Below are 15955 nucleotides of genomic sequence, written 5' to 3' on the forward strand. Positions count from 1 at the left end.
TTTCATTCTTTATCCTTCTATATTTTTGGAATTTTTGAAACATGTAAAATTATTACCAGTTTAAAAAATAAATTTAAATTAAAAATCTTAACTCTTTCAAATTAAAGTAAATTTGATAATTTCTGTCATTGTTTACTGTCTGCGTCCCCCACACAATCTTCACATGAGCAGAGACTGTGTGTCTTGGTCATATTCATACTTGTTCTATATATACTCGTGTGTGTGTTTGTGTGTTCAGTTGACAGAAACAGTTGAGTGTAAGACAGCTTTAACTCGACGATACCAAAGATGTAAGATAAAGGTCCCTGGAAAGTGGCTGTAGCGCACGCATACATTTCCAAGTTACTTTTTAAAATTTCCTGTATCAGCCCCAATTATGAGAGCCCCCTACGTACAAGTTGTAGCCAACAGCCAAGTCCATTTCCAGTGTTATTTGCATGTCCTCCAAGGTATTCAGGTTGTTTCTGCAATGGGTAACTGGAAAGAAATCTGTTTCCAGTCTGAAAAAGCAGTCTCTCGTAGGTCTCTTATAAGGAAATCAACATGGACATCTTCCAGAATGCACTGTACAACATGGTAGCCACTAGTCATGTATAGCTATTTAGAGGTAAATCTGTTTTTTTTTAATTTTATTTAAATTTTTTTTGTTTTTCATTTATAGCAACAGGGACTCACTATGTTGCCCAGGCTGGTCTTGAATTCCTGGGCTTAAGTGGTTCTCCCACTGTGGCCTCCCAAAGTGCTGGGATGACAGGCGTGAGCCACCGGCCAGGCCGATAACTGATAGAATTTTTTTTTTTTTTATGACAGAGTCTCACTCTGTTGCAAAAAGAATAATAATTTTTATCTTTTTATTTTTATTTATTTTTTTGAGATGGAGTCTCACTCCGTCACCCAGGCTGGAGTGCATTGGCGTGATCTCGGCTCACTGCCAGCTCCCCCTCCAGGATTCACACCATTCTCCTGCCTCAGCCTCCCAAGTAGCTGGTACTACAGGCGCCCGCCACCATGCCCGGCTAATTTTTTGTATTTTTAGTAGAGACGGGGTTTCCCCGTGTTAGCCAGGATGGTCTCGATCTCATGACCTCGTGATCCGCCCGCCTCGGCTTCCCAAAATGCTGGGATTACAGGCGTAAACCACCGTGCCCGGAAATAGCTGATAGAATTTTTAAAGACCCTTGTGATGATCTGACCGTGGTAGGAATAGGGAGGGGTAACCCGACTCAGTTTGCACATTGGGAACCTCCTCCACTAGGTCATACAGGCCTTTTGTGTGTAGATGGAATTATGTTCCACACTGTACCCGGGCATCTCCCTCGAATAAGGTGATTTGTATCATTCAGGGCCTGCCTATTATTAGGGAGTCTCCTGAACATACGAATGTATAGGGACTGCATACACCTGTTGCTCAATTTCTAGCAAAATGGCTGGAGGTAGGGGATAAATAAATGACATTCACACGGTGTAATGCCATGTTTCAAAAAGTTTTCAAAAATTGTTCAGTGGAGAAATGTGCAGGGTCAGTGGAAGAAAACAAGTGTGTAAAATTAGATTATGATTGTTTTATACTCTATACGGACAAGCCTAAATTGGAGGGCATTTTGGAAAACTCGCTTGGATACATGAAAACTGCCAAGATCATTATAAAGAAACAGGATCCATTCTAGATTGAAAGCAACTTGATAGAGTAGAGTGTAATGCGTGATTAGTTTGTGCTTGAATAAAAGATGAAAACTACGTAAGACATTGAGACAACTGGAGAATTTAGCATACGGACTGGGGATTGGGTACAGGCTTCAATGTCGTTACTTGGGTGAGTGGAAGAACGTACCTGTTTTTAGGGGACATCTGCTTAAGGATATACAAGGTTGGGGGGGAAATATCTCCAAACGGTATGCTTTTATATCTATGTGTGTACATGTGTGCGCGTAGAGAAAGAAAAAAGTACGCTGTATATTCCAAAGAACATATAAAACCATGGATGTCAATATAATTCCCTTTACGTGCGCTGCCTGCGCAGAACCGACAGGTTCTGACCATCTGCAGCTCCCACGCTCCTCTTCCGGCCCCGCAGCGCCGGGAACTCCATTTCCCAGAAGGCCTTGTATCCCGTGCATGGCCGTTTCCAGGCAGGAAAGGGAAGGGCCTTCTGGGAGGTGAAGTCCTGGGCCGCTGGTGGCCACCGAGCGGAAGCGCATACCGGAAGTGCCCACGGCGCTGTGTAAGACGCGGCCGGGCTTGCGGACTATCGCGGGGCCTGGGTCTGAGGAGGCTGCCTCAGTGGTGAGTGGTGTGTGGAGGAGCGGCGAGGGTGATTGATTGTGAGGGGTGCAGAGGCGCCCTGGGCTGAGAGTGCTGGCGGTGGGAGTGAATGAGTGGGCGGGTGGGACCTGTGAGGGAAATGCGACCCCGGGTCGGCGGGGACGCAGGCGCGCGGGGTGCCTGAGGGCGCGACCTCCCGTGTCTGGCCAGGTGTCACCGCTTATGCGCCCCTGGGAGGGGAGGGTCCTGTGCTGCAGGCCGAAGGAATGAGGGTCGTGACCAACTCAGTATACCACTGGAGGCTCTATGAGCAAACCGCAAACTGTTCTCCTGAAAGCACAATGTCGGCAAACTGACACTGCCTCTGCCCCCAGAAGGAATGCTGGGGGCCGTCACGCCCCACGTCCCGTGCTCCTTGAGGTTATCTACAGGAACATCTGGAACCTGTTGAACAAAGCAAGCAATCGTGGGCCTGTGTTAAATCAAATAGCTGACCGACAGTTACCCCTTCCTCCCTGTTCACTCTACCTAATAAATATGAAGGGCTGTAAAAGCTCAGGGCCCTTGTTCCCTAGAATCAAGGAGCCCCCTGACCCCTTCTTTCAAACAGATCCTTTTGTCTTTGTCTTCATTTCTGCCTTCGTCCTCCGTTTGGTCCAGAAGCAACCCTGACAAGTAGTGCCCGACCGAGGACCTGAACCAGGAAGGTCTGCCAGAGCAGAGAAAGTGAAACTGATTAGAGGAACTAGGAACCCCTGGAAGGGAGAATCTGCAGGTGGAGAATATAAGGTCAGTTCCCTGAGGAGTTTCTGAATCAGGGTAACATGGGGCAGAATTTGTCTATTGAGGAGCAACATTCTGTGCAGCTGCTTAAAGTTTTACTTAATCTGGTGCTCAGGTTAGTTCTCAAACATTAAGCTTTTACAGGAGGTTATTACACATAACCCATGGTTTCTGCAGACAGGTACCCTGGCTGTGGAAAATTGAGACCGAGTAGGAGAAGGATTGAAACGCGCTTATCAGAAACCTCTCAGCCGGGCGCGGTGGCTCAAGCCTGTAATCGCAGCACTTTGGGAGGCCGAGACGGGTGGATCACAAGGTCAGGAGATCGAGACCACCCTGGCTAATACGGTGAAACCCCGTCTCTACTAAAGAATACAAAAAACTAGCCGGCGACGAGGCGGGCGCCTGTAGTCCCAGCTACTCGGGAGGCTGAGGCAGGAGAATGGCGTGAACCCGGGAGGCGGAGCTTGCAGTGAGCTGAGAGCCGGCCACTGCACTCCAGCCTGGGCGACAGAGCGAGACTCCGTCTCAAAAAAAAAAGAAACCTCTTAAAGTGGATCCTTCTGTTTCTCTGCTTGGGGTTTGGTCTGTACTGTCCTCCTGCCATTGTCCTCTTCTTATTCTGCCGGACAGCAGGAGCTATGTTCTGAATCTCAAAAATGGAAAGAATCTTTTGTCTCACCAACAGTGCCCATTGAAAATGATAAACAGGAGAGGGAGGATGAGAACTGGCCTGTACTGCCCCCAGTAGCAGAAATAGAGACCCCAGTACAAAAAATTCTGCATGCTGCAGCCATAGCTGGCGAGCCACTAGGACCTTGTGCTTTTCCTATCACCTTAAGGCCTGATCCAAATAATCCATAGCAGTTTATTCATGAACACAATCCAGTAAAATTTAAATTATTGAAATAATTAAAAGCTAGTGTGGTTAACAATGGAATACAGAGCCCATTTACTTTAGGATTGTTAGAATCTGTATTCAGCGCTGTGTGCTTCCCACCCTTTGATAGAAAGCATTTAGCTTGCACTTGTTTGTCTGCTAGTGCATATCTGACATGGAATTTAAATTGGCAAGAAATGTGTGCAGGGGCTGGGCGCGGTGGCTCAAGCCTGTAATCCCAGCACTTTGGGAGGCCGAGACAGGCGGATCACGAGGTCAGGAGATCGAGACCATCCTGGCTAACAAGGTGAAACCCCATCTCTACTAAAAAATACAAAAAACTAGCCAGGCGAGGTTGCGGGCGCCTGTAGTCCCAGCTACTCGGGAGGCTGAGGCAGGAGAATGGCGTGAACCCGGGAGGCGGAGCTTGCAGTGAGCTGAGATCCGGCCACTGCACTCCAGCCTGGGCGACAGAGCGAGACTCCGTCTCAAAAAAAAAAAAAAAAAAAGAAAGAAATGTGTGCAGACCAGGCTAGACAGAATCTTGCCGCTAGACGTGGGAACATTACAGAGGAAATGCTGTTGGGTAGTGACTCTTATTTAGACCTGGTGCAACAATTGCACTTCCAGATGCTGCTTACCATCAGTGTGCCTTGGCCACTAAGCATGCCTGGGCCACCATTCCTGAGAAAGGGGTCCCAGTACAATCTTTTCCGCATACCATGCAAAAATCACAAGAGCTCTATGCACAGTTTATTGCATGGTTACAACAGGCAGTGCAGCGTCAAATGCCTCATACTGCTGCTGTGAAAATGCTTCCTTTGACCCTAGCTTTTGAAAATGCAAATGCAGATTGTAAATGTGCATTAGCACCTGTGAGATGTACAAAGAGCTTGGGAAATTTTCTCAAAGCCTGTCAGGATGTGGGAACTGAACTCCATCGTTCAACAATGTTAGCTCAAGCAATGGTTAATTTAGTAGTGAACAAATCTGAAAAGGGCCAAGGGTTGAGCCCTAAAGTGGGAAAATGTTATAATTGTGGAAAAACTGGACATTTCAAAAAAGAATGCCATCAGACCTCTAGGCAGAAGAGATCTTATAATGCAGTACCTGCCCCCTCTCCAAACACACACACACACACCAGGATGCTGCCCTTGCCATAATAAAGGAAATCATTGGGCTAATCAATATTGCTCAAAATTTCATCAGAATGGCACGCCGCTGTCAGGAAATGAAAATGGGGCCTGGGCGCAGGCCCCTCAAACAATGAGGGCATTCCCCATCCAGGCCACAACCCCGCTACAGGGGTGGGTTCCTGGAGGAACATTGACTCCCTCTCCTCTGGAACACCTGGGAGTGCAGGATTAGATCGCCCAGTCAGAGAAAGGGTCACGTTAGTTGGAGGAGACAAACCCACCAAAATTCCCACCAGCATTTGGGGACCTTTGCCAACAGGATATAAAGGATTAATTTTAGGCCAAAGCCATCTTAACTTACAGGGCATTACTGTGGTCCCCGGGATTGTTGACTCTGATTATGAAAGAGAAATTCAAGTAATTGTAATGTCACAACATCTTTGGGTTTTTAAACCTGGGGAATACATTGCTCAGCTATTGCTTATTATTATTATTCTCTGCAAATTACACCCTTCTTCACAAAAGGAGAAAACAGGAAATCAAGAATTTGGGAGTACAACTACACAGGGAATTTACCTATCCCAACCCATAGCTTTTAATTGACCCACCTGTGCAGTGCAAATTAAAGGAAAGAAGTGCTATGGACGTGTGGACACGGGAGCAGATGTTTCAGTAATATCCAAAAACAATTGACGCCCATCTTGGCCCCTGCAATTAACTTCTACATCCTTAGTGGGAGTAGGAACAGCTCAAAGTGTTCAACAGAGTGCTGAAATTTTACTTTGTCTCGGTCCAGATGGACAGCCATGTACTTTTCAACCTTATGTTGCAAATCTCTGGGGCTGAGATTTACTTACAGCATGGGATATGAGACTTACAAATGAAAAGGCTGATAATCCAGGATTTAAAATATTGAAGGAAATGTGATATCAGAGTGGGAAAGGCTTGGGAAAGTTCCTACAGGGAAACCCCAATCCAATATCGATAACTGGGCAAACGGATAGGACAGGGCTAGGGCATCAGAATTTCTGATGGGGTCATTGATACTTCTCCACCCATTGCCTTGCTGCTAGAGTGGCTGACTGATAAACCTGTGTGGGTGGATCAAGGGCCCCTATCACAGGAGAAACTGACTCAACTCCATCAGCTGGTAAGAAAGCAGTTGGATGCAGGATATACAAAAGAATCTGCTTGGAATTCACCAGTATTTGTGACCCCAAAAAAGTCAGGAAAATGGCAACTGCTGCAAAATTTGAGAGCTATTAATGCACAAATTAAACCAGTGGGTGCATTACAGCAAGGTCTGCCATCCCCGGCAACCATTCCAAAAGATTAGCCTCTTGTAGTAATAGATCTTAAAGACTGTTTTTTTTACTATACCATTACACAAGAAGGACAGCCTCAATTCGCCTTCTCTGTGCCTTCTGTTAATCAGAGACAGCCTGTCTCTCATGATCAATAAAAAGTTTTATTACCCCAGGGCATGCTCAACAGTCCTATGTTCTGTCAGCATTTTGTAGGAAAAGCATTGAAGGAGCCTCAGAATATGTTTCCCACCGCCTACATCATTCATTATATGGATAATATTTTTTTGGCCGCTCCTACAGATCAAGTGTTATACCAGTTATTCAGAGAAATAAAATGGGCTTTAACTCAATGGAATCTCAAAATAGCTCCTGAAAAGATGCAAACAACCTCCCCATACCAGTACTTAGGTACTACTGTTACTGAAAAAAGTATTTAGCCTTAGAAGGTAGCTCTTTGTAAGAACAAATTACAAACTGAATAACTTTCAACAGTTATTAGGGGATATTAATTGGCTGCACCCAATGCTAGGTATAGCTCCTTTTCAACTCACTCATCTCTATCAAACCCTCCAAGGAGATTCTTCGTTAGATTCCCCTCGGCAACTTCCTAAGGAGGCAGAAGCTGAATTACAACTTGTAGAACAGATGCTTCAGCAACGACATGCCTCCCAGCTACAACCACAAAAGACTTTGCTTTTGTTTTTTCTTCCTACCCCCCATTCTCCAGCAGGACTTTTAGGTCAATTCATAGACAAAATTATAATGGTAATAGAATGGCTTTTTTTATCCAAACAGTAAAATCTTTGCAACCTTTATCTTTCTTTTTTTTTTTTTTTTTTGAGACGGAGTCTTGCTCTGCCACCCAGGCTGGAGTGCAGTGGCCGGATCTCAGCTCACTGCAAGCTCCGCCTCCCGGGTTTATGCCATTCTCCTGCCTCAGCCTCCCAAGTAGCTGGGACTACAGGCGCCCGCCTCGTCGCCCGGCTAGTTTTTTGTATTTTTAAGTAGAGACAGGGTTTCACCGTATTAGCCAGGATGGTCTCGATCTCCTGACCTCGTGATCCGCCCGTCTCGGCCTCCCAAAGTGCTGGGATTACAGGCTTGAGCCACCGCGCCCGGCCCCTTTATCTTTCTTTAGTCACACAACTTATAACAATAGGCAGGCATAGATAAAAAATGCTTACAGGATATGATCCTGATAAAATTATTGTTACCTTGGATTCCCAACAACAGGCTGAGGCCTGGAGGTGTCGACTGCATGGCAGATCACTTTCCCTGATTTTGTAGAAATAATAGATAACCATTATCCATCAGACAAAATTTTGCAATTTTATAAAATTCACCCTTTTATTCCCCCTGTGATTACTCATCACAAACCCATTTCAGGTGGACAGACCTATTTTACCGATAGCTCTTCCAAAAGCTGCACAGCCATTTATGGACTTAAACATACTCAAATAATAAAGACCCCTAGAGTTTCAGTTCAACACTCCGAATTAATGGCAGTTATTCAAGTTTTAAAGCTCAAGCTTTATTTCCTATTGTCTGTAATTCAGCCTATGTTATAAATGTAGCTAGTTGCATTAAAACTGCCACTATCAAGAGCACCTTAAAACCAGAACTGCTTAACCTATTTCTGAGACTCCAAAAAGCTGTTTGCTCTCATGCTGCCCCTTTTCATATTTCTCGTATCTGATCTCACACGCAATTTCCTGGGCCACTATCTCTGGGTAATGATACAGCAGATAAATTCATCAGTTCTGTATTTCAACAAGCCCAAGCTTCCCATGCTTTACTGCATCAAAACACCTCGTCCCTTACTCATTATGTGTCATCTGCCTCGCAGCCAGGTTCGAGCTGTTGTACAAGCCTGCCCCACTTGCCAGCATATCCCTGGTGTTGCACCCGTGGAAGGATGCAACCCATGAGGCTTAGCTCCAAATGAAATCTGGCAGATGAATGCTACATATAGAGAGAGAGCAGCCTTTGGCAAACTCCACTATGTTCATGTAACTGTAGACACTTACTCCCATATATTACATGCCACATGCCAAACTGGGGAAACAGCTGGTCATGTCTGATGATATTGTCTGTCATCATTCGCCCATATGGGGGTCCCTAAACAATTTAAAACTGACCGTGGACCTGCTTATGTTAGTCATGCTTTCCAAATTTTTTTACAATTGTGAGCAATCAATCATAAAACAGGAATTCCATACAATTCCTGAGGGCAAGGCATTATTGAGCGGGCACATCAAACACTACAACGTATGTCGAAAAAACAAAAGAGAATAGGAGACCAATTACCACCTCAAACAAAATTACATTTAGCCTTGTTTACTACTATTATTTTTTTTTTGAGACGGAGTCTCGCTCTGTTGCCCAGGCTGGAGTGCAGTGGCACAATCTCGGCTCACTGCAGCTCTGCCTCCTGGGTTCACGCCAGCCTCCTGAGTAGCTGGGACTACAGGCGCCCGCCACCGCACCCGGCTAATTTTTTGTATTTTTAGTAGAGGCGGGGTTTCACCGTGGTCTCAATCTCCTGACCTCGTGATCCACCCGCCTTGGCCTCCCAAAGTGCTGGGATTACAGGCGTGAGCCACCGCGCCCAGCCGCCTTGTTTACTTTAAATTGTTTGACTCCTGGTATGGAGGGCAAGACTCCAGCAGAACGACACTGGCAAGTGCTAGAGGAAAAGAGGCAAGTTTATCCAAAAGTGTTATGGAAATCCCCGGAAGAGGGACAATGGAAAGGTCCGGTGGATTTGCTGACGTGGGGACGAGGGTATGCTTATGTTTTACAGGAGATGGACAAACCATGTGGGTGCCCTCCAGGTGTATGTGACCATGGAATGGGAGACCAGAGGGATCCATGGTATTCATCCATGGGCCTGTTCCCTCCAGTACGAGCCATGAGCCAGCGGAATCTGAATGCGAAGACAGAACAAGGGCCGACCGGAGTCACAGTGACATCCAACCCCATAACATGGGGACAGATCAAGAAAACCACACAGGAAGCTGAGAAACTGCTGGAGCGCCAGGGTCAGGCAAAAACCCCTGACTCCATGTTCTTGGCCATGCTAGCTGTAGTGTCCTGTGCGGTATGTTTCCCCTGTGTAGAGGCAAAAACATATTGGGCATATGTTCCTAACCCACCAGCAGTGCGATTGGTACTCTGGAGTGACACTCCTCCTGAAATATATCATGATCAGGGAGCGTGGGCACCAGGACCCCTAACTCCCCCTGACACAGAACAATAGCATCAATTACACCGCCCCATTGGAAGGACTCCCTTTATGTATCACCATGGATATGTCACTCAACTGCAGCTGTCTTGCAGTCCAATCTTAGGCATGGTGAAGTCACCACAGAAAAATTATGTATTCATTAGGCCTCAGCTCCATTAATGTTACTGGTATGTTCACCAATCACTCCCGGCCCCATCACTCAAATTGTATTGATTATACGGAATGGGCTCCCTTTGATATTTCTCACCCCCCTCCTTGGACCCAGTGTCTTGGCCCCTTGGCCAGACAACTCTGTGTGAATGGGAAACATTGACTGGGGTCCCCGTGGCCATTTAGATGGGAGAGATGAAAATCAGATCTCTTGGCACAAACTTCACTGGCACTGGTGGCGGACTTTCAACACCTCTTCGCCACATCACACTGGGATTCAGTCCCCCAGTTGGCTGCACAACTTGCTTGGCACGGGACAGGCTTTAGCCCGGCCTTACCTTAGTGGCATCATCTAGGAAAAAGAGGCCCAATTCAGGAATCAATATGGAAAGCAACACTCCCATTTATGAATAACAGCATCTGGGTCAGAACATTATCCAATAATAGTAATATTACTCAACACAGTTTTAGTATTACCTTTGTAAAAAATATTACCAATTTACGGTTTGTGGGGTTTTTTTGTTTTTGTTGTGGTTGTTTGAGATGGAATCTCGCTGTGTCACCCAGGCTGGAGTGCAGTGGCACGATCTCGGGTCACTGCAGCCTCTGCCTCCCAGGTTCAAGCAGTTCTCTGCCTCAGCCTCCCGAGTAGCTGGAATTATAGGTGCCCACCACCACACCAGGCTATTTTTTGTTTTTTGTATTTTTAGTAGAAATCGGATTTCAACATCTTGGCCAGGCTGCTCTTGAACTCCTGACCTGGTGATCCACCTGCCTTGGCCTCCCAAAGTGCTGGGATTACAGGCGTGAGCCACCACACCTGGCTGGTTTGTGTTTTTAATCCCTATGTTTTTCTAGCATCTAAGAAGGAGCAACTCCAAGTAAACATCACCCAACTGACTTGTGACTCTTGTCAACTGTATCACTGCCTCAATCATAGCACAATACAAACACACAACATCCCCACTCTAATAATTCTGGGTCATATTCCTGGGTTATGGATCCCTGTCAATTTGTCCAAACCTTGGGCTACCACCCCTGCTTTACATTTTGTAAAACTCCTTACCCAGCTCACTCCTCGTGCACATAAAGTCTTAAACATGGTAATTTTTACTGTAATCTGTCACACTAATAACCTCGGTTGTAGTGTCCTCAGTAGCACTACATAGTTCTATTCAAACAGCCCATTATGTAGAAAATTGGACACGTACAGCCAACCAGGCATGGATGCCTCAAAATAAAATTAATACCGAATTACAAACAAAGGTAGCAGTGTTGAAGACTACTGTTCTGTGGCTGGGAAAGCAGGTACAAAGTTTGCAATTGCAGCAGCAATTGCACTGTCATTTCAATCATATTCATATTTGTGTGATCAATTTGGAATAGAACCAAAGTGAATATCCATGGAACCTTGTAAAAGCTCATTTGCAGGGAGCTTTTACATCCAATATTACTTTTGATACCAGTAACTTACAGAGTAAAATTCTTAACTTGAATAAGCAAACTCAAAAATAACAGCCCTCTTTTAGAAGCTTAAACAGAATTCCAGCAGGACTTAGAAAGCCTCAACCCCTGGACCTACTTAAATATAACCTTAATGTCTCTTTTAGAAGAATAATGCTGTTATGTCTCTGTTTTTTTGCTCATAGTCTATAGGATCGGGTGAACCACCAACCAGCAATTGAAAGCTGCACAGCCTGCAATTACCTTTATTCAATTAATGCAAAAACAAAAAGGGAGAGATGTTGGAGGCCGAAGGAATGAGGGTCGTGACCAACTCAGTATACCACTGGAGGCTCTATGAGCGAACAGCAAACTGTTCTCATGAAAGCAAGATGCTGGCAAACTGACAAACTGTGTCTGCCACCAGAAGGAATGCTGGGGGCAGTCATGTCCCAGGTCCCATGCTCCTTGAGGTTATCTACAGGAACATCTAGAACCTGTTGAACAAAGAAAGCAATCGTGGGCCTGTGTTAAATAGCTGATTGACAGTTACCCCTTCTTCCCTATTCACTCTACCTAATAAATATGAAGGGCTGTAAAAGCTCAGGGCTCTTGTTCCCTAGAATCAAGGAGCCCCCTGACCCCTTCTTTCAAACAGATCCTTTTGTCTTTGTCTCGTTTCTGCATTTGTCCTCCTTCATTCGGTCCAGAAGCAACTGTGACAGTCCTGCATGTGTTGATGCCACCTGTCTGTGCAGGTGTGACCTCAGGTGTGTGAGTATCCCTTATACCTGTTATCATCACTGCCTATTTGCTCTTCCTCCAGCCTCTGGCAACCACTAATCCACGTTATGTGTCTAGATTTGCCTCTTCTGGATACTTCATATAAATGAAGTTATACGATATGTGGTTTCCTGTGTCTGGCATTTTACCACTGAACATGTTTTCAGAGTTCATCCATGTTGTAGCATGTATCAGTTTTTCATTCTTCTTTATGGCTGAATAATACTCCATTGTAGGCCAGGTGTGGTGGCTCATGCCTGTAATCCCAGCACTTTAGGAGGCCGAGGTGGGCGGATTATGAGGTCAGGAGATCGAGACCATCCTGGCTAACACAGTGAAACCCCGTCTCTACTAAAGAATACAAAAAATTAGCCGGGCGTAGTGGTGAGCGCCTACAGTCCCAGCTACTCGGGAGGCTGAGGCAGGAGAATGGCGTGAACACAGGAGACGGAGGCTTCAGTGAGCTGAGATTGTGCCGCTGCACTCCAGCCTGGGCGACAGAGCAAGACTCCATCTCAAAAAAAAAAAAAAAAAAAAAAATACTCCATTGTACGGATATACCACAGTTTGTTTACTCATTAGTTCATAGGCATTGGGGTTGTTGCCAACTCTTCTGATATTATAAATGCTACTGCTGTGAACATTCATGTACAGGTGTTTGTGTGGATGTGTATTTTTAACTTGGGAAGGGGAGGCCATGGATGGGACCTGGGCTTGTGAAGAGCCTGGCCTGGGTATCTCTCTGTCCCAGGAGCACCTGTGTGTATGGCCGTGACCACTCCCTCTCCTTGCTGCCTGTGCTCATTAGCCGTGCTTCATGTCCAGAATCCCAGGCCTGGGCCCCTGAAGTCAAAGCCAGGAGCCTAGAGCCGCACTGGTGTGTAGGATCAACGAGAAGGTGGCAGTGGCCCTGGAAACAAACCTGTCTCTGCAAGAGGCACTAGCAACCTGGGACCTCTGCCCAGGACTGGGACCTCAGGTTCCCCCTACCCTGTAGCTGCTGAGGCCAAGCAATGTGGAGACAGAGCAGCGGGTGAGGTGATGGAGCCTGAGGTGCCAGGTGAGGTAGATGGTGGGGTGGCAGTCACAGTGGTATAGGGGGCAGGTACAGGGCTAGATATTTTCAGAAACCAGATATCCCTCTAAAACACACCCTGCTTCTGCTTCCTTCATTCCACTGCCCTGCCTTCCTCAGCCTGCTCTAGGCCACTACCTCCTCACAGTTCTCCTGCCTCCCATTGCCCCCTTCATCACTCTCCACTCAGCATTGGGTAGAGAGGGTCTTTTACCCCTGACTGGTGAGGCCACCCCTCACTTTAAACCCTCCATCACTGCCCAGGCCATCAGAGTATGGTTGGCAAACTCTTCTGTAAAACACAAGCAGCAGGCTGGGTGCAGTGGCTCATGCCTGTAATCCCAGCACTTTGGGAGGCCGAGGCAGGTGGATCACCTGAGGTCAGGAGTATGAGACCAGCCTGGCCAATATGGTGAAACCCTGTCTCCACTAAAAACACAAAACATTAGCTGGGCATGGTGGTGCATGCCTGTAATCCCAGCTACTCAGGAGGCTGAGGCAGGTGAATCGCTTGATCCCAGGAGGTAGAGATTGTGGTGAGCCGAGATTGCACCATTGCACGCCAGCCTGGGCAACAAGAGCGAAACTCTCTCAAAAACCAAACAAACAAACAAAAAACCAAGCAGCAAATGTTGTCAGCTTTATAGGCTCAGAGGGAAAACCAAGGATGTTACAAAGGTACCTATCTAAGAGGAAAACACATGTCCATACATTTTATTAATAAAATCCAAAACTTCATTAAATGTAATTCATTCCTTAAATTAATCAATGAGCAAAAGGCTTTTCACAAGAGGTTTCATTTTATAGATAGGAAACAGACCCCAAGGGATGTGAGCAGCCCAGAATCACAGCAGAGAGTGGTGAAGATTTGATCCTAGATCTGACAGACTCTACCATCATACTTGCCATTCTCAGCTTAGGAATAAGATGGGGAGGAAGGTGTAGGTACTGGGCAAATCAGGGCCCAAAGAGTCTGTTCAGTACTCTTGCCTCTGTGGGAAGGACCAAAAGGCCTCACATCTGCCCTTCCTTCCTGGGAGTCTCTGTTAGGACCTGAATTCAGTACAGCTGGAATGATCAATTTTTCTCTCTTTAGAGCACTCACCCACTTGACATCTCACTTTGTTCTCACATAGTCCTCATATAGATATCCTGTGGCTGCTGTCCTTGAAACCTGATAGCATGGAGCTGAGGCCTCAGACTATAACAGGGCACATAATTTTGCATGAAGTTCAAGAAGAGGCTGGGCTGGGCATGGTGGCTCATGCCTGTAATCCTAGCACTTTGGGGGGCCGAAGAGGGTAGATCACCTGAGCTCAGGAATTCGAGACTAGCCTGGCCAACATGGCGAAACCCTGTCTTTACTAAAAACACAAAAATTATCCCGGCATGGTGGCAGGTGCCTATAATCCCAGCTACTTGGGAGGCTGAGGCAGGAGAAGCGCTTGAATCCAGGTGGCAGAGCTTCTAATGAGCTGAGATTGCACCATTCCACCCCAGCCTGGACGACAGAGGGAAACTCCGTCTCAAATAAATAAATAAATAAATAAAAATAAAATAAAATTTTTTTAAAAAATTAGGCTGGGACACCTTTTCCGGAAGGGCTACTTACTACAGGGGAGCTGTCTAAGGTGCTGAAATGTCCTAGCCCTGCGCCGTCCAATATGGTAGTTACGATTAAATTCAAATAAAATTACAAGTTCCATTTCCCAGTCAGAACAGCTACGTTTCTAGTACTCAGGAGTTACATGGGGCTGATGGTGCCATATTAAACAGCACAACTCCAGAACTTTTCCATCCTCACAGAACATTCTAGAGTTTAATTTGAATGCTAGTTACACAGGGCTGTGCATTTACCAAATTCACTGAGCACTTGTACTTCTGTAAAACATGTATATGTAATTTTGAAAGCACAAAGTTTCACATCTCCACCTGCCAGTCACTTTACCAAACAACCTTTGGTTTAACTTCTCTGTGCCCCAGTTTCCCAACCTGTAAAAGAGAGTAATGATAATACCTCCCCTTTGATTGGTTGAGAGTACCACCAAAGGTGTTTGCTGGCTGGCCTGACCTGCAGGAGGTGCTCAAGAAAGGGGAGCTGCTGCTGTCATTTGGTGGAAGTGGGTCCCCTTATTTGGCTACCAGGGCCTGAACACTGCCACATTCCAACACATCATCCCCATGTTAAGGAACTCAGCATCACATAGCAAGTCCTTGAGAAGCCCAAAGTCAGAGGCAGTGTGGGGGCAGCAGAACAGGTGGCTGTGGCTGCCTATGAAGACCCAGCCTAAGTCCAGAGGAGGTACCCAGATGAGGTGGGGTGTCTGTGTGGACGGCTTTCTGTTATAGAGGTAGGCGTCTGAGGCACAGCTCTTAAGCATCAAATCAGGAATCCTCTTTCTGTGGAACCCCAAGGCCAGTGAACCCCTTGCCCTTCCTGGGAGTCAGGAGCAGAAGGAGGGTGTGCAAGTGGCATGGCTCCCTCACACTCACACAGGCACCCTCACCCTCAGCCCTCACACAGCCACCCTAACCCTCAGCCCTCACAAAGGCATCCTCACCCTCAACCTTCACACAGTCACCATCACCCTCAGCCCTCACATAGGCACCCTCAGCCCTCACATAGGCACCCTCATCCTCAGCCCTCATACAGGCACCCTCACCCTCAGCCCTCACACAGGCACCCTCAGCCTCACCCTGACACAGGCACCCTCAGCCTCAGCCCTCACACAGCCACCCTCAGCCTCCCAAAGCCACCCTCAGCCCTCACACAGCCACCCTCAGCCTCCCAAAGCCACCCTCAGCCCTCACACAGCCACCCTCAGCCTCCCAAAGCCACCCTCAGCCCTCACACAGCCACCCTCAGCCTCACACAGGCACCCTCAGCCC

Source organism: Trachypithecus francoisi, unplaced genomic scaffold, assembly GCF_009764315.1.
Source record: "Trachypithecus francoisi isolate TF-2019V2 unplaced genomic scaffold, Tfra_2.0 Lachesis_group12, whole genome shotgun sequence".
NCBI lineage: Eukaryota > Metazoa > Chordata > Mammalia > Primates > Cercopithecidae > Trachypithecus > Trachypithecus francoisi.